The following is an 18,216-nucleotide window of genomic DNA, read 5'->3' as shown; positions in this document are numbered from 1 at the left end:
TGAGCACCTCCTATGCTCTGAGCAAGATTCTGGGTGCTTCCACAGATAACACCGTTTTTTTGTTTGTTTTTTGTTTCTTTTTGCGGTACGCGGCCCTCTCACTGTTGTGGCCTCTCCCGCTGCGGAGCACAGGCTCTGGACGCGCAGACTCAGCGGCCATGGCTCACGGGCCCAGCCGCTCCGCGGCATGCGGGATCTTCCCGGACTGGGGCACGAACCCGTGTCCCCTGCATCAGCAGGCGGACTCTCAACCACTGCGCCGCCAGGGAAGCCCCGATAACACCGTTTTTGAAAGACTCTTCTACAGCGGGGGAAGGGTCGGGGAAAGGGATAGTTAGGGAGTTTGGGATTGACATGTACACACTGCTATGTTTAAAATGGATAACCAACAAGGACCTACTGTATAGCACAGGGAAATCTGCTCAGTATTATGTAACAACCAAAATGGGAAAAGAATTTGAAAAAGAATAGATCCATGTATGTGTATACCTGAATCACTTTGCTGTACACCTGAAACTAACACAACACTGTTAATCAACTATATTCCAACATAAAATAAAAAGTTAAAAAAAAAAAGAAGAAGAAGAAGAAAGACTCTTCTAGGATTCCAAGGCTGTTCTGGCATCTTCCCTGGGGTTTTGGCTAGAGAAGATCGACGTGGCCTGGCCAGACCTCTGCTGCCCGCCTACCCTTACTGTCCCAGCTGCTGTTCCTGGACGCAGCCCCCAGCCGCCCTCATGGGCAAAGCTTCGGTGTGTTCAGGCTCTGGTCCTGGACCCCCTGACCGAGCCTACCTGGGATGTCCACATCCAAGAAGGACCAGAAGGACACACCCATCCTGTCCATCCGTCTTTACTTGGCATGTAGGCCTCCCCGTCACCTGCCCGGGGCCCATTCCCTTTGGCTCTTCTCCAGCTGTGTGAGCTCCCCCGACATCTTTCCCTCCAGCCAGGACCCATTCCAGCCCTGGCTCTGTCATTGACTTACTACATTAATTGGGGTTCTGGGGAGTGGAGATAGGCCCTGGACAGACTTGCCAGCTCAGAAACCCCAGGGTTGGCCTGGCCTTGCCCACCTTATCCCTTCATCTAGACTCTCCTCTGAGCTTAGTGGCCCCAGCCTCTCCAAATCCTCCCCTGATGCCTCACCTGTTACTCAGGGGCTGGGGCTATCTCAGCTGGTTATTGAGGTCCCAGATGGATCCCTGAGGGCTTCTCATCCAGGTGTTATCAGATAGGTTGGGAGGAGGAAACTATCCCTTCATGGACCCAGAACTTGCCCTAGGAGCCTGGGCTGGTGGGGAGCAGAGGGTCAGAGAGGTCAGAGCAGAGGGTCAGAGCTGTTCCACCAGCTGTGCCCCCTTTTCTCTTGGAGAGCTGGCGCCTGGGTTGCCAGTTTCTTCTGAGGACTGACCGAAGATCCTCACGGCTCTTAAGCCTCTTCTTCTGGGATAGACTGGGAGACAGTCTGTCCAGTTTCTGAGGTGTCCTGGAGCAGCTCTGCCTGGATAACAGGAATGGCAAGGAGAATTCCCAGGAAACTTCCTAAGGAATTGGAGCACCGAGGATCTAAGACCAAAGGCCAGGAGGGTAGGCAGTGGGCTTGTGGGATGGGGGTGGGGAGACAACACAACAAGCCCGGGTGAAGGAAGTCTGGGAGCTGGGGTATGAGCAGGAGCAGAGTTTCACCAGAACATTCCAGCTCCCCATAGTCAAGGGTTCAGACATTCACAAAAGTGTGTGTCAAGGACACGTGAAGGAAATCGGTCCTAGCTATGGCCCATCTGAGAGGAAAGTCCTGGGATGGTGTGGGTCAGGACAAATCAGTTCAGACAGAGTTCTGCCACAGCAAGGGCCGGGGGTGCGGGAGCGACACAGGCAGCCCCTCAGTCCAACGCAGTTACGAGCTCTTCAAACAAGCCACTTCTAAGGGACCCATGTTCTTCTAGACTTCCGTTCCAAGCATCTAAACTGGAAGAACCTATGATGACAGCTCTAAGGAGTGAAAGATTCCAAGAACAGATTCCAAGAGTCCGAGGTGTGGAGCCCCCCACCCCTTGAGTCCCCAGTGTCTGTCTGTTCCTTGTTGGCACGTGTCCAGGGACCATTCTCCCGGCTCGAGTGAGAGGATGGGGAGTTACCAGAGATGTTTACGGTGTCGGCTTTGAGCTCCCAACGTCTCTGAAGACCAAGCACCAATTTGTTTGGACAATACAGCCACTGCTTTCTCAAGGGACAGGGCTACCTTCCTCCCTCGCTGAGCTGGGCCAGGCCTGGCCATGGGCTGTTCTCTCTAAGGGAGACTGGGGTAGCAGCCTGCTTGCCCCAGGGAACGAGGAACGGCTCCACTTAGCAAAATGCTGAGCCTCCCTCCGCCCGCCGAGGGGGAAGGGGCAGGAGTGAGGTGGGCTTGGCTCTGGGGAGCACCTACTCTCTGCTCACCTGGGGCTCTCGACCCCAGAGGGAGACAGGGCAGCCTCTGGTTTAGCTCCATCCCCCAGGAGACCCCCCCAGTCTCAGAGTGGCAGCTGCTAGGGGTACGGGGAGAGGAGGGAGCAAAGGATGAGGTTGGGGCTGGAGTCTGGCTTCTCTTGGCTAGTAACACTCTCCCACCTCCCTTACCTGCCTAGACACCCCAAGGTCCACTTTCCCATGGGTGACTCCTCTCCTTCCCCCTCCCCAGATAACCCCTAACAGGGAGGAAATATACCTGTTACCCAATAGTCCTCCCTGCAGTTTTTCTCCCACAGCTCCCCTTGCTTGAGTGAGCTCACAGTGCCCTCAAAGCAGGAATCCCATCTTCCCTTTCTCATAGCACTTTTTTTTTTTTTTTTTTTTTTTTTGTGGTACGCGGGCCTCCCACTGCTGTGGCCTCTCCTGTTGCGGAGCACAGGCTCCGGACGCGCAGGCTCAGCGGCCATGGCTCACGGGCCCAGCCACTCCGCGGCATGTGGGATCTTCCCGGACCAGGGCACGAACCCGTGTCCCCTGCATCGGCAGGCGGACTCTCAACCACTGCGCCACCAGGGAAGCCCTCTCATAGCATTTTAACGGGACACAGGGTGTGACTGTCCAAGGCTGCACTGTCCAGCACAGGAGCTATCAGCCATATGTGGCCACTGAGCCCTCGAGATGTGGCTCGTCTGAACTGAGATGTGCTGTAAGTGGAAAATACATATCAGACTTCAGAAACTTGGAACCATAAAAGAATGTAAAATAGCTCAATAATTTTTAATACTGATTACACCTTGAAATGATAATATTTTCAACTGAAATATATTTCAATTTTAAAATTCATTTCACCTGTTTCTTTTTTTTTTCTTTTCTTTTTAGTGTGGTTACTAGAAATTTTAAATTCCACGTGTGGCCTTGCACTTGTGGCTCATGTTATATGTCTGTCAGCCAATGTTAGTCTAAGGGCAGGTTTCCAGACCTCCCTAAACACAGAGCTGTCTGTGCAGGAGGACTGGGGACTCCGAGGTGTTGAGCATGTGAGCCCTGGAAGGAGTTTCAGCCTCTCACCTAAAAGCAAGCTCTGGGCTTGTGGAGGAGCACTGTGGCAGGTGTGGGATCTACCCAGCAGGGGCACTGAGGTCTCTGCTGGTTCCTGCACAGAGTCCACGCCCTCCAAGGCAGTCCTTAGCAGCGAGGTCCCAACGCCAGTGCCCTTGGTGCTTAAGGGCTCTGGAGCAAGCACCGTGTGTTCAAATCCTAGCTCTGCCATCAACTAGCTGCTGACACTGGGTGCTCTGTGCCTCAGTTTCCTCATCTTAAAATGGAATTAACATTAGTACCTCCCTCACGGGTTTGTTTTGAGGACTGAATGGGCTGACACACATAAAGCAGTCAGAATAGCATACGGCACATAGTAAGTGCTCAGCACACAGCAGTCAGGGGTGTCAGAGCCCTGGCCTGGGTCCCTCAGAGGAGAGAGGAGACAGGAGGTGGGTGGATGGGGCCAGCCAGGCTTGAAGCCCAGTTCTGCATTGGCCTCCCTCTCCTCAGTTTCCCTGCTGTCATGTGAGGGTAACCAGAACCCTGATGACCCAGGCTGGTGACAGAGGTCAGTGAACACACACTTTCCTCCTGATCCCCTTGCCCTTCAGATGCCCCGCCATCTCCTCCAGAAAGCATGTGTGGAAAACTGGAGTCCCACTCTGGTCTGACCGGCTGGGGAAGGTGACCTTGAGGCCTGGCAGGGTGGGAGCAGGCCAGGCTGGTGAGGGCTAATAGCTGGAGGACTCAGGAGCCTCAATTCTGCCAGCCCCTCAGAAAGCCTGGTCTTAACACCGCTGGAAATTCTTAAGCTGGGATTTCAGTTTAATTACATATTGATTAAAGGGAACAAAGGCACAGAGGCTCCAGGGACCAGGCTCAGGGAGTGCCTGATGGAACTTCAATCCTGCATTTTCCCTGTCTCCCACTCTCTTAGAGGCTCAGAGCTCTCTTCGTGGAGGAGGCCTGGCCTTATGTGAGCTCTACGGGCAACAAAGACCCTGCCATGAACAGAGGGGCAGCAGGTGGGCCTTGGCTACACAGTGCTGGGCTTGCTTCCCTGCCTTAGCTCCCAGCAATCCCATCTACCCACCCACCCCCAAAGCCAGTCAGGTCCAGAAACGTCCTGTGCAAGGTCACACCCAAGGCCAGAGGAGGCAGATCTGGTGCTTGAACCTGGGTCTTTCCCTGGAAGGCCCTGGGTGGCATGGAGACCTGCTCTGTCTGCCAGGCTCACCACAACTCCACACGGAAAGGTACCCAAAGACAGTCCTATTCAAGAAGTATTTACTGAGCGCCTACTCTATGCAGGTCCTGTGCTAGGCACTGGGAAGTGAGTCTGCTATGGTCTCTGTCCTTCTTCATGGACCCTTGAGCTGATCTTGGGAACCAGACATGGTCTTCCTATGGAGATGGCATCTGGTCTGAGGCTTAGAGGACAAGAAGAAGTAGCCAACCAAAGGTGGGGAGGGAGGCAGAGAATGGGAAAAGTGTTCCAAGCAGAAGGAACAGCATGTGTGAAGACTAAGAAGAAAAAGGGGCATTTTGGTGGGTCAGAGCAAGCTAGATCACAGCGTGTGAGGCAGGACATCGTAGGCGTAAACTGGAGGCCTGAGGTGGACCCATCTCGTGAGGCCAGTGGTGGACAGTGGGGCTTTACATCTTCCCCACACTTTCCCCAGGAATTCAGTCTGAGGGACTGAACTCAGCTCAAGGGAATGGAGTTACCATTCTATTTCCTCATCAGTGTTTGGCTCAGGGAGGGGTGTGTGACCCACTTCAGGCCAATGAGAGTTGAGAGGAGGCCCACCTACTTCTAGACTTCATGTTTTGTGAGCCAGTACATTTCTTTATGGTTTAAGCCAGTACTAGCTTGATATTTGTTATTAGCAGCAGAAAGCATATACCAGTATAGACCACCATAAGGACTTTGGACTTTACCTTAAGAGCGATGGGGAGCCACTGAAGAATTCTAACATTTAAAATATGTTCTTTTTAAAAATATCACTCAGGGGCTTCCCTGGTGGCACAGTCGTTGAGAGTCCGCCTGCCGATGCAGGGGACACGGGTTCGTGCCCCGGTCCGGGAGGATCCCACGTGCCACCAAGCAGCTGGGCCCGTGAGCCATGGCTGCTGAGCCTGCGCGGCCGGAGCCTGTGCTCCACAACAGGAGAGGCCACAACAGTGAGAGGCCCGCCTACCGCAAAAAAAAAAAAAATCACTCAGGGTGCAAAGTCGAGAAGGGAGGAGGAGTGAAATCAGAGACCTCAGCTGGGAGGAACAGGCTGCTTGGGGAGAGAATGAGCTTCCCATCAGGGTAGTGAGTAAGCAGGGGCTGGACTGCCATCTGTCGAGGGCAAGAGTTGAGCATGATGATACCTCTTAGTTCTTGTCTACTGATAAGATCCAACAGTGCTGCAGACGGCCTCCCTACTTCCTGCTTCCCTGGGAATTACGAGATCCTTGGCCTGAGTAAAATTCCCAGACTTAGGAGCAGCCCAGGAGCCCAAGGCACTCCTAACCAGCACTCCCTATCCCCATTCCCTGCTTTATGGTCCTCCATGGCACTTATCACCTTCAAATATCTGTCATATTTTACTTATTTCCCTTGTTTATTGCCTGTTTCTCCTGTAGACCTTCATGCTGTCCAATCTGGTGGCCACTGGCCACATGTGACTGTTTGATCACTTGAGATGTGGAGAGTCCAAACTGAGATATGCCATTGGTATAAAATATACATCAGATGTTGAAGACTTAGTATGAAAAAAAGAAAGTAAAATGTCTCATCAATTAAAAAATACTGATTACATGTTGAAATGATAATATTATGGATATATTTGCTTAAATAAACGATATTATTAAAATGAATTTCATCTGTTTCCTTTTACTTTGTTAAATGCAGCTAGTAAAATTTTAACTTACTCACGTGACACGCATTATTTTTCTGTTGGACAGTGTTATACTAGACCAGGGACTGGCAAACTATGGCCTGTGGGCCAAATTCAGCCAGTAGCCTGTTTTTGTGCAGCCCATGAACCAAGAATGTTACATTCTGAAAGGATTGTAAGAAAGCAAACAAAGACGAATATGCAACAGAGACTGTATGTGGCCCACAAAGCATAAAATATTTACTTCTAGCCATTAACAGAAAATGTTTACACTAGACTATAAGATTGACAAAGGCAGGAACTTCTGTCAGCTTTGTTCTTCACCGTGTCCCCAATGCCTACAACAATAGGAGCACTGCCTGGCTGGTGTTCCTGGAACACAGCTGGTGTTCCATAAGCATCTGATGAATGAATAAATGAATGAATGAATGAATTGTTGCCAAACCTTATGTGGCTGCCTTTTGTTCCTACCCTGGATGCTGTCCTCTAAGTGGTCTGGCTGCCCTCAAGAGCAGAGATGTGCCTTTTCTCATATAACCCACTACACAGCTAAACATGGGGCCCGTGGGTTGGGGGCGGGGGCAGGAACGACACACACGGAGTAGTGTGCTGCTTCCTCCCCGCCTTGTAGAGGTCAAAACCACCACTGTCCGTTCCTGCTGCCAAGAGCCTTGAGGGCAGGAGAGATGGATGGCATCCACCCACCCCTTAAATCAGAGAAATCCAGATTCCTCTATGGAACAAGCTCGTGAAGGAAAGAGGGAATCAGCCTTGGCCTGGGGAGGCTGGGGTTTGGATTATTTATTCTTCAGGGTTCAGTCCTTCTCCAAGGAGTCTGTCACTGGGAGGCAAGGTGACCCAGAGCACACAGAACCAGGCCCAGCAGAAACGAGGTTCTGCCTGCCCCGAGCAGGATGCTGTGGTTTTGACACATTAGAAACTAGGACTTGGCAAAAACATCATGCTTTCCTGCTTTAGAAAAAATTGGGTCTGGGGGGGTCTTTCTTGGCTCCTTTGTGCTTTGCTTTTACATCCCTTGCAATAAAATTGCTCCTAACCATCTCCACCCACCCAGCAAATGCAGTTAGAAAGGGGAAAGGATGTTGGTGGCTCCCCTTGTCCAGAGACAACCCCGAGAGAAAAAAGAAAGAGTATATAGTATCTCCTTGCTGGGGCAGCAGAGATAATGATGTGAGAGCCCCAAGAGATGCTCAAACCAGCCCTCAGAGCGGGTGGGCTTGCTCGTGTGGGAAGCAGCACCATTTCATGGAAAGCGTAGACTTTGAAATCAGACCCACTTCCTAGTGGAGCATCACTGCATCCTCCTAGGCCTCCATTTCCCACTCTGTAGAATGGCTGATGGTAAGGGTGGCTGTGAGGATCAGAGTAGTGGTTGAGCAGAGTTCCCGGCACACAGAAAGCTCTCAATAAACTGCCTTCGTAACTGATTATCTTTGTTTAGGAGACGATTCCCTCAACAAGAGCCAGAGAAAGGAGAGGTCTAGACAGCTCCTACCTGCCTGGAGTGGCCAAGAAAGCCTCTGGCCTGGAGAGGTCCCAGTGCAGCTTGTCTGGGAGCCAGGGGAGATGAGGGGTCACTAAGTACCAGAGTGAGAGCCGTTCTCCAGGCTGAAAGCCTCCCCACCCACTCCCTCTCTCCTACCACTTTTGTCCAGGCTCAGAGCTCCTGGGATGTGGCAGCAAGAGATTGGCAGCTTCCTGCTTTCCTTCCCTCTCTCCCTCCCTCCTTCCTTTGCCATTTGTTACATGGGCTATAATCAAGGAGGAAAAATCTGTAAAAATTAAGTGATTCTGAAGGGGCTGAACAGGGACCGGGGTGGGGGGTGGGGGTGGGGGTAGGGAAGGGATTGGAGGGAGGCTGTGCCCTTCCTTCTTCTCAAAGGCCTTTTGGAGAAACGATGCCGGAGGAAGCACCTGCTGTGTACCAAGCCCTAGGTGAGACAGAGATGGACTAGGCCTCACTCAAGAGGATGGTAGCCTGGTGGGGATGACAGACACCTAAATACACAACAACACTGCCAATAACAGCGGGAGGCTGGGCCCCTGTCCAGACTTCTGTTCTCTTCTTGACTTGCTAAGGAACAAGCCCTCCAGGACTATTCCTCTTGGGGAAAGTAGAGCTTCTTTTAAATTTGTCCAAAATGTAAGCTCCCTTATGGGTGGTTCCTTGAGGTGGGCCTGGAGAGAGACCACTCAACCCAGCCTGGGGTGGGATGGTCAGGGAGGCCTTCCTGGTGCTGGTAACATTGACACAGGGCCTTGTAGGCTGCTCAGGAGGTTAGCAGCCTGGGAGAAGGTAGAGTTGAATTTTTAGTCAGAAGGAACAGCATGGTGAAGGCTGGAGACAGGTTGGTGCCCAGTGTGTGAAGGGAACAAGGGTGTGCAGGTGTGTGTGAGTACATGAATCTGGGGACAGGGCAGATCAGGCAGCCTGGAACGCAAGAGCTTGGGAATCTTGGCCTGTGGGTGATGGAAGCCATCTGAGAGGGCATTTATGCCCCAATTTACAGGTGAGGGTCTTGTAAATTGAGACCTTGCCCAAGTTCCCCAGACCACGGGCTGGGCTTGGAGGGCAGGCACCAACCTCTGCTTGCCTCTGATAACAGTGCTAATGACTCTAATTCACTTTGGTCCATTAATGAGTCTTTATTGAGCAGAAGCAGGCGCCAGGAGTGTGGGAGTGTGAGCTACCATGTGGGTCCTCCAGAGCCCTGCTCCCAGGGAAGATGGCCATGTAAGCCTCCCTGGACAGCCATCTCGTAGGCCAAGATATCGCCTCCTGCTCCGTCACCACCCCTGGGCTGCAGGGCCCCCCGATGTCCCTCCTGGCTAGTGAAGCCTTCATTCAGGGAGTAGATGGCAGACAAGGAGGCAGGCTGTCACTGTAATACTTTGTGACCTAGCCTCAGCCTGGTCCCTCCTAGGGTCCAACCTAGGCCTTGAGGCTGTGGTGGGGGCTTGTGTGGCAGGACTGGCCCAGGTGATGCAAGTGTGTCTTTCCACCTGGAGGAAGGGTGCAAAGGCAGCCATAGCAGCAGCCACAGGAAGAAGGGAGTCAGCCTGGCACCCAGAATGAGTCCCCTGGCCAGCGGGCCCCCTTCAGCTCCCAGTGTGGGCTGGCAAGAGGTAAGGTGGGGCCGTTGGTGGGTTCCCTGAAAGAGGCCTAGGAACTCAGGCAGACAGGCATGGTCCTAGAGCACAGGTGAACCCTAGCCAGAAAGCACCACCTCAGCTCAGCCTATAATAGGAATGAACCATGCATATGCATGAGACCTCATGACTATTCATATTAGGGAGAAGCCTAAATGCTCCCAGGTTCTGACTCAGGTGGGCTTGGGACAGGGCAGGAGTCTCTGGCTCCACCATCCCTGTGACCCTAGGACCCTGGGTTATGTGGCTGACAGCTGTTGGAGCAGGAACCCCAGTTCCTGTCTTGGTTCTACTCCTGTCTCTCCCTATGACACAGAGCAAATCACTGCCCTGCCTTAGGCCTCAGCTATCCCATCTGCAGAATGGGAATAAGTCTCAGCTCAAATACCTCCAGGGGTTGTGCTGAAGGTCAAATCCAGGCAATAGCCATCATGTGGATTGGATTCCCCTGGAAGTTTAAGAAGGGTCTTTAAGAGTCAGAGGTTGCCCAAGATTTTCAGTCAAGGTCTCAGAGAAGCAGTGCTGCGTATTAACTCCTCTCACAAACTCAAAAACTGTGGCCCAGAAAGGTAGAGAGACTTGACTAGTTACGCTAGTGGATTCTAAGCCCTGTGGCCTGGTCCTTGCCCAGGTCAACTTTAGGACACTAGGCAGGGCTGCTCTCCCCAACCTAGGCACCTACGCTGTTTCCTGTCACTTCACCAGGGTTTTCGGAGCCATTTGTTTTTATGTCTGTATGTTGGGTGGCCTGCAAGTGGGGCTGGCGTCTGCCTGTGAGTATAAAACTGACAAGAGGCGCTGGCAGAGTGTGGAAACTGTCAGCAGAGCAGCCGCCTGTGAAATTAACATGATATCGAAAGCGTCAATGTTTATTTACTGGAAATATCTGGACAGGATGCAAAGCAGGCCTGCAGCTGCTGCCTCGAGGGTGAGGGTGAGGGTCAACCCTCCTGTCCCTCCTCACCAGCTACTAGGTCCTGCTAGCAGAATCAGTTGACCCCTTAGTTGAGACTCCCACTCTCTTCTTGACTTGCTGAGGAACAAGCTCTCAGGGAGAAAGTGCGGCTTCATTTAAGGCTATCCAAAAGTAATCTCCCTCACGTCCCAGGGTTCCAGTGGTGGTGTGTCCTGGATCTGGTGAATGAGGATGAGTCCTTGTTCTCCATAGCAGCCCTCCCCAAGCCCCAGCTGATTGGGCCAGGTTGAGATCACCTGACCAAAATGTGGCCAATCACAGGGTGTCTTGTGGGAATTTGAAATCAGGGCACAGAGATTAGGTTAGCAGCAGGGAATTGAGATGGGAGATTGTGTTGGCTCCAGGCAGGGGCTACCATCTTGGGGTGGTCAAGCTCAGCTAAGCACACGCTGATGAGTGAGGGAAAAGCTTGGTTAGCAGAGATGAGGAGGAGAATAGAGCGGATATGCAGAGGGGAGAAGAGATGAGAGACCTCCTAGCTCCTGAGAGAGACAGACACAGATGGTTTTCATCTTGGGATAGGGAAGCCTGGTAGTTCATTGTGCAATTGTGTTTCTTCAAATTTCTCTGTAACCTTACATTCAAAGGCACTTTGGGGAGAAAGGGCAGAAATCCACTGAAACTGGCCCTAAGACAGAGACTGACTCTAGGACTTGAGGTGACAAGAAACAGACCCTCAGATAAAGTGTGGAATTAGCTGGGAAGGAGTGAAGGGGGTGTCAGTAACCCATAGCATATGGTAGCAAACCTGCTAATTATGCTGTGCCCATAGTCGTTGGGACCCAGACCTGGGGCCCACTGAGAGCCAGGCTCAAGGAACCACAGAAAAAAACTAGAATCAGGGACATGCCCTATAGCTTGCCTCTGCTTCTCTCTGCATCCTCTGTGAATTGGAAACATGGCTCTTCGTAGCTCCCAGGCTCACATTTTTCCCAGCCTCAACTCCAGAGAAAAACCAATATTGGTATTCTCTGTTTCCAAGTTCAAATATCCAAGAAAAGGGTTCTGATTAGCCAGACTTGGGGCAGGTACATACCAATTTCTTGTCCACTCACACTAGCAAGGAGATGTGGGTTGGGTATAGGTTAGCCCAGCTTGGGTTGGGTACCCTCCCCTAGGCCGGGGCATGTTCAGGGGGTGGGTTCCATAAGAAGACAGCAGTTCCTAGTCACACCACAAGGTTGGAGGTGTGGGCACCTCACACAAAGCAGGCAGAACAACTGATACCCACTCCATTCTTTAAGCACAGAGATCTGGGGGCATCAGGCCTGCGCCCATCACCTACTTCTCTCCAGAGGATACAGGTTGGCATCTACTGATGGCAACTATGCACTGTTGGGCTGAAAGCTTTTTTCTACTTCCCCCTTTGCTACATGGAAGTTTTCTTGGCACTTGAGCTGATTTCCCAACCCCTGCCCCAACCCCCATGACTGCATGCCAGGTGCATGGATAGGTGGTAAATTACCATTTAGCCCAGTGTCCCCAACTTGATCAGTGACGAGAATCAGCAGAGCACCTTCCCAGACATTTGGATTCAGTTTGGCTGGACTGGGCCTGGGAATCAGAATTCTGACCTTATCTTATCTGGAGGATGACTTGGGAATCACTGATTTAGGCCATGGAGGGTGAAAGTCTCACCTGGCCTAAAATGAGACCAAAGTAGAGGGATAGATGGCACCCACAGTGTGGACTCAGCCCTGGAAAGTCTTTTAAGTGGTGGTCTGCACCTTGGCTGCACATTAGAATCGTCTGGGGAACTCTTGAGAATCCTATTACTCAGGCAGCACCCCAGACCAATGAAATCAGGATCTCGGGGAGTGGGAGTTAAATAGCAGTTCTGTTTTGTTTTGTTTTTAAAGGTCCCCTGGTGATGTCAATGTGCAGCCAGGGTTGAGAACCACACTGATCTAGAGAAAGCCACACTTTCCCTTCACTCACACTCATACTTACAGACCCCAACCCGCCCATAGCCTAGAAGAGGCGGCCTTCCCTATCTCCTGGCCCTGCCTCAGCTGATGGGACAAAGGGTAGACACCTCACGTAATCCCGGCAGATCATAATTTCTCTTCAGAATTTAGAATTGAACACGAAGGCTGAGTGAGTTGCCATGGGGAGCTGAGGTTGTCCTCTTAGGGGAGCTGGGCTCAGACACCCCCTGACTGGGCAGCAGAGGAGGGGACAGGTGACCTGAGCCACTAGGCAGCCAGAGGCCGAGCCAAGAGAGGAGAGAAGAAGCTTCCTGTGATGGGCTTCCCTGAGACTATATCCTTGCAGCAATCCCCTTGTTAGAGAACATCTTTATATGGGCTTCTGTTCGTTGCAGTGCGGTCTCATTTTGGATACTGACAGCACTGGAAGCTCAGACTTACCCCAGCCCAAGAGCCCCACATCCCCCTGCAGCCTCCACCATTCTGCCCTGGAGGACCCAGTGAGGAGCAGCGGGCTGGCGCCTACTGGGCACATTCCACAAGCCAGCTACTTTCCACCAGACTTGTCTCTAAGCGTCCCAACAAGCCTGCAAGATGGGAATGATTATCACCGTTTTACGGAGCAGTGCAGTGCTGTGCCCCAGGCTGCCTGGCTGATACATAAAGCCGGGTGTGCCAAACCACTTCCAGTGTATCTCACCGGAAGCCAATTATGCAAAGCAGGGCAGAGTGGAGGTCCTGCTGCGAAAGGGGGTGGGGCTGCTGCTTGCCTGGGAGGAGGGGGGCTGACCATTTGAAAACAACCCCACTGCGGCCTAGGCCCTGGGACACACATGGGCATGCTCAGAAGCTGGGAGCTGTGATTACTGTCATCATCCCTGTCACCGTTGTCACACAGGCTACAGAGTGCTTTGTGAACCACAGCCCCCTCTTACCCCATCTGGTGTGATTCCTCATAATGCCTGGTACCTGTAGCTCTGATCACACTTTTTAAACACGTATTATCTGAGTGATTGGCTAGTTGGAGTCTCCCCCACCAGACTCGAAGCTCCCCAAGGGCAGGAACTTTACTCATAATATCCCTGGTGCCTAGCCCAGTGCCTGCTGAGAGGAGGTGCTCAATGAATATGTGGAGGGGAGGGAGTGCTCAAAAGCAAGAATTATGACTCCATTTTCTAGATGGGAAAGTGAAACCCAGAAAGGGGAAGCCAAGTGGCCAGGGTCAAACAGGGAGCAACTGCTGAGCTGGGCTAGGACCTGACCCAGAGCAGGGGCTGGAGGCCCAAGAAGTGAGACTTCAGGACGGCTGTAGGCATAAGTAATCCTGGACAAATGCATAACTACAAACTGAGTGTGGGATGAGAAAGTGGTGATAAGACACTGAGTGAACCCCTTCCTGCGACTGAGGCCTCCCCTCTCTGACGGGGAATCACCACCCCTTCCAGTACAAGCAGGTGGAATGAGCAGTGGCAGCTCTCCCCGAGGCTGAGAACCATAGGCCCGACCCAGAGTGAGCAGTAGGTGGGCCACGAACTGGAGAAGGTGAAAGGCCTGCAGAACCTCACTACAGGGCCCATTAGAAACCATGCTTGCTTTTAATGCTCCTAAAGAAAGAGAGAAAGGTGGGCTTGTCCGCTCAATAGGGTAAAAGACAATCATGACTGGTTTTCACCATGGGCTCTTAATTTCTACCCTGATGAGACAAGTCTCCCTCTTGGACAGGGCACCTGGTATTGGAACGGGTCTGGCTGTGTGTCAGGGACAAACCCTCCATTGCTCACCGCCTGTGAGTCTCCTGGTCCAGGGCCCCATGCTTGTTCTGAATGTTCTGAGTGAAGGCTGGGGGCAGGAAGCTGTATTGAGAAGGTGGCATTATATACAATGAGGAGTCCATAAGAATAATAATAGTAGAAGCAAACGTTGATTGGTCACTTGCTCCGTGCCAGACATTATGAGAAGTGCTTTGCAGGCATGGCATAATTTAATCCTCATAAGTTATATGGGCAAACTGCCCAAAGGCACACAGCTGGTATGTGGCAGAGCCAAGATTTAGACCCAGGTCATCTGGCTCCAGATCCCGTGCTCTTAACTTCCTACACTCGGTCCCTTTGACAGGACTTCATCTCTTGGTATGCTTTGTGTTTCAATGTGATTCAAATATTTAGGGTATGATTTTGCCTAATCCCACTGTTGGCAGGTCCTAGGCCAGGGGATTGATTCAGAAGGGGGTGGGGGAGAGGGCGGGGTGGTGGCGATGAGGAAAGGACTATTTGGGGAAGTGACCTATACCATGAGTTGAAGGTTGCCAGAAAAAAGGAGTGTGTATGTGTGTGTGTGTGTGTGTGTGTGTGTGTGTGTGTGTGTGTGTGATGGGGGAAGAGGGAGGTGGGGGGTAGGGAGCATCCCAAGCAGAGGGAAGAACATGTGGGGAGGTCTGGAGGGGAAGGAACTTGGGCATTTCAGGAAAAGGAGGTCAGTGCAAGCTCTTCAGAACCTTCTGGAGAGAGGAGACCATACTGGGTCATAAAGGCTCCCCCGGAGTCTTTGAGCCAGGTCCCTTCACAAACCTCGTGGGGTGGGCCCCACAAGGTGCTACTGGCCAGGATGCTGACCTGCCGCGCCCGTCCAGGGGGACCAGCGTCACTGGGATTTATTTCGGGCTCGTTATCTGGGCGCCTCTGAAGAACCCCTACCATTCCTGCCCTCAGCCTAACCCTGCCTTCTAACCCTGTAAAGGAAGAGGGCCAGGGCACAAAGGTCCGGAGCCAGGGAGGGGGATAAAGGGAGGTTCCCTTGGCCACGCTCCTCCTGGCCACCTCCTCCCAGCCCTTAGCCGGGCACCTCCCCTGGTCGCCTAGGAGATAGCGCCCGGTGCGCTCTCATTGGCCAGCCGCGTCTTGGAAGGCGGGAGCGAGGCTCCCGGCTGCTGTCCGCACGTGCACGTGTGTGAGCGGGCTCACGTGTGTGTGCAGGGTGCAGGAGCATTGAGCACAGAGCTGGTCTGGGCACGCTGTGATCCCAGGAAGGAGGGAAGCCGCGGTATGGGAGGCGGGGTGTGGACCCTTGGGAGGACCCAGATGGTCAGAGCTTGGTTGGGGGTGGCTTATCCAGGGTGCACCTGTGAGCTGCGGGAGGGGGCTGTTCTGTAGGCCTGTGCTTTAGTGTGAGTGCTCGGGTGAGAGGACCCAGTGTGGTATACCAGTGTGAACAGCTATTATCTGTACCAAAGTGTACACTGAGGGTGTCTGCTTGCATAGGTGAAAAGGTTTGTGTGTGGACACATATATTGCTGCCTGTGTGGGAGAATGTGTGAGGCTGCATAAATGTGAGCTCTTCCATGTGCACGTGTGCCCACTGGAGTGTGTGTGTGCATGTGCGTGCATGGGTAGCAGAGAGGTGTGCATAGTCATGTGTGCATACTCTGCCTCTGCTGCTCCCACACCTCAGATCTTTCCTCCATAGACTCTGAGATGTGTCACTCTCATGCTCAAGCACCCACCATAGCTCCCCATTGCCCCATGGCACCCTACAGAACACCCACCTCAGCTTCCCCAGCCCCTCACACTCAAGTCGCCCTCCCTCCCACAGGAGCACCGAGAGCCAACAGGAGCGGGGATTCTGTCCCTGGTGCAGGGGAGGCTTCAAGGGCAGGCGTGAAGAGTTCAAAGCAGATTTTCTTAAACCTAAGCCAGGGGAACTGGAGCTGAGGGCCTTAGGAGGCTTGGAAAGCTGGGACCTGCCTTTTGTCTCCCCTATTTTCTCTCTCTACACAAATGGTAACCTTCCCTTAGGCCCCCACTGCCTGTGGGACACTGGACTCCACAGCTGTGGGGTGCTTACCAGGTGTTATTCCCTCATCTACCTCCCCACCCCATCCTCCCCTGCCTGCAAGTTTGTTTGGGAAACTTTCTTTCATGAGGGAGGGCTAGAGGCCAGCTGGAGCACCCAGCTGGGACCTGGGAACCCATCATAGCCTTTCCAGCTCTGTGCCTCACCACAAAACAATCCTCCCATCTACCCCACACTTTCAGCAGTCCTGTCTGCCTCTGGGCAACCACAGGAGCCCATCAACCTTGCAGTGTCCCTAACCCTTCCAGCTGCCCCGCAGGACAAAGGAAACAGCTGTTCTCCTGACTCCTGGCCAGCCAGGTGCCAGCCAGTGGCCAGGCAGTCCTGCTTGGCACTTCTGGTTGAAGGGCCTTCCATCAGTCCTACTTCTATGCTGGTGGCCCTACCTGGACTCACCATGGGGCAGAGGGTCTTGTCCCACTCCTCATGGGCCATCCTGCCTAGCTGAGCTCTTGGGGCCCACCTGGTCCAACCCCAGCTGTGCAGAGAGGAGAAGTGAGGCAGAGGGGCAGGGACTCACCCCAAGTGGCAGAAGATTGACAGGTTCCCTGAGGAGGACACAGGAAGACTCCAGAAAGGTGACCTCCAGGGTATGTGTGGGGAGGGGGCTGCTCTGATGACTGGGCCTCTGGGGGCTTTGGCTGTCCCGGCTCCAGACTGAGGAGCATCAGAGGAAGGCTGAGGTGGTCTGAGGTGGCCAGAGCCGGGGCAGGTGGATGGGCCAGCAGGCCCCTTGGGCCTCTGTGCCAGGTGACTGAGCAGTTGGTATCGAGCATGGCGAGGGGGATTTATGGGCCCAGGCCAGGGCTGGGCAGTAAACGTCATTGTGCTAGAGAGGCTGTAACTCTACTTTGCGTCAGCAGCAGTGTGGGGGCAGGGAAGTGAGACAGGAACACCGCTGAGTTCTGGGGTGAACCCTGAAGCTGGAAGGGAGTAGGGAGACCCAGTTGGTCCTCCCTCAGGCACCTGGGAGGGTCGGCCCAGAAACGCTCAGGGACCGGTGCAAGGTCACACAAAGAAGAGTCTTCCCCTCCCAGTGCTCGGCGCTGGACAGAGCCCAGGAGACAGGCACACGGACAGCCTCACTCTGACCCAGCTCTGTGCTACCGGGGGTAGACGAACTCCCCTTCCCACCCAGGGCTGCTCCCTGTGCCCTTGGAGTGTCCTGAAAGAGGCTCTGGCGCTGACAGGAAATGGAAGGGACAAGGGTTTACTGTGCCTGTGTCTCTCCTCTTTAGGACACTATATTTTTTAACGAGCTATGTAAATGTCTGCTAGTCGGAGAGCAAAGTCAGGGCCCCCAGCTGCCCCCCTCCTCTGGGGCTGGGTGCCCCCTGGGGCCAGCCTGACCTTGGGTTTCCTATGGGAAAGCTTTCTGGATGCTACAGTGGTTGCCTCACTGTTGCCATGTCCCAGTTCAGCTGAGTCAGAGCTAGTGCTACTACTGATTCATTTTGTGACCTTGGACCTGTCACTCCCCCTCTCTGAATCTCAGTTTCCTCATCTGCAAAACAGGAGCACACACTGGGCATTGTGTGCGTTCTGAGGTGCCACACCTTAGCTGTGCAACTTCGCACAATGGCTCAGCCTCTCTGAGACTCGTGTTTCTCATCATCAAAACAGGGGGACAGTCATGCTGATCACTGCTTTGGGCTCAGCTTTGGACACTGGGGCCTGGGAATGGTGGACCATTGGGAGGGTCCGCAGTCCTCTCACCTGCCTGGCTTTCTCTTTCCTCCACCTCCAGCTTTACCTCCAGCTTCCTCCTCCTCCTCTGTTCCTCCAGAACATCCTGTTGCTCCATCCCCAGGATTGGCTGTCTCCATGGCGGTGTGTCTCAGCCCAGGCTGGGAGTGAGGGGGTGTGAGACAGGGTGGAGCTGGTGGGGGGTACAGGGACAGCCATGCTCT

This window comes from Mesoplodon bidens (assembly GCF_964165515.1).
Source record: "Mesoplodon bidens genome assembly, chromosome: 3".
Classification (NCBI taxonomy): domain Eukaryota; kingdom Metazoa; phylum Chordata; class Mammalia; order Artiodactyla; family Ziphiidae; genus Mesoplodon; species Mesoplodon bidens.
The sequence above is the reverse complement of the archived record's forward strand: the minus strand, read 5'-3'. Positions refer to the sequence as shown.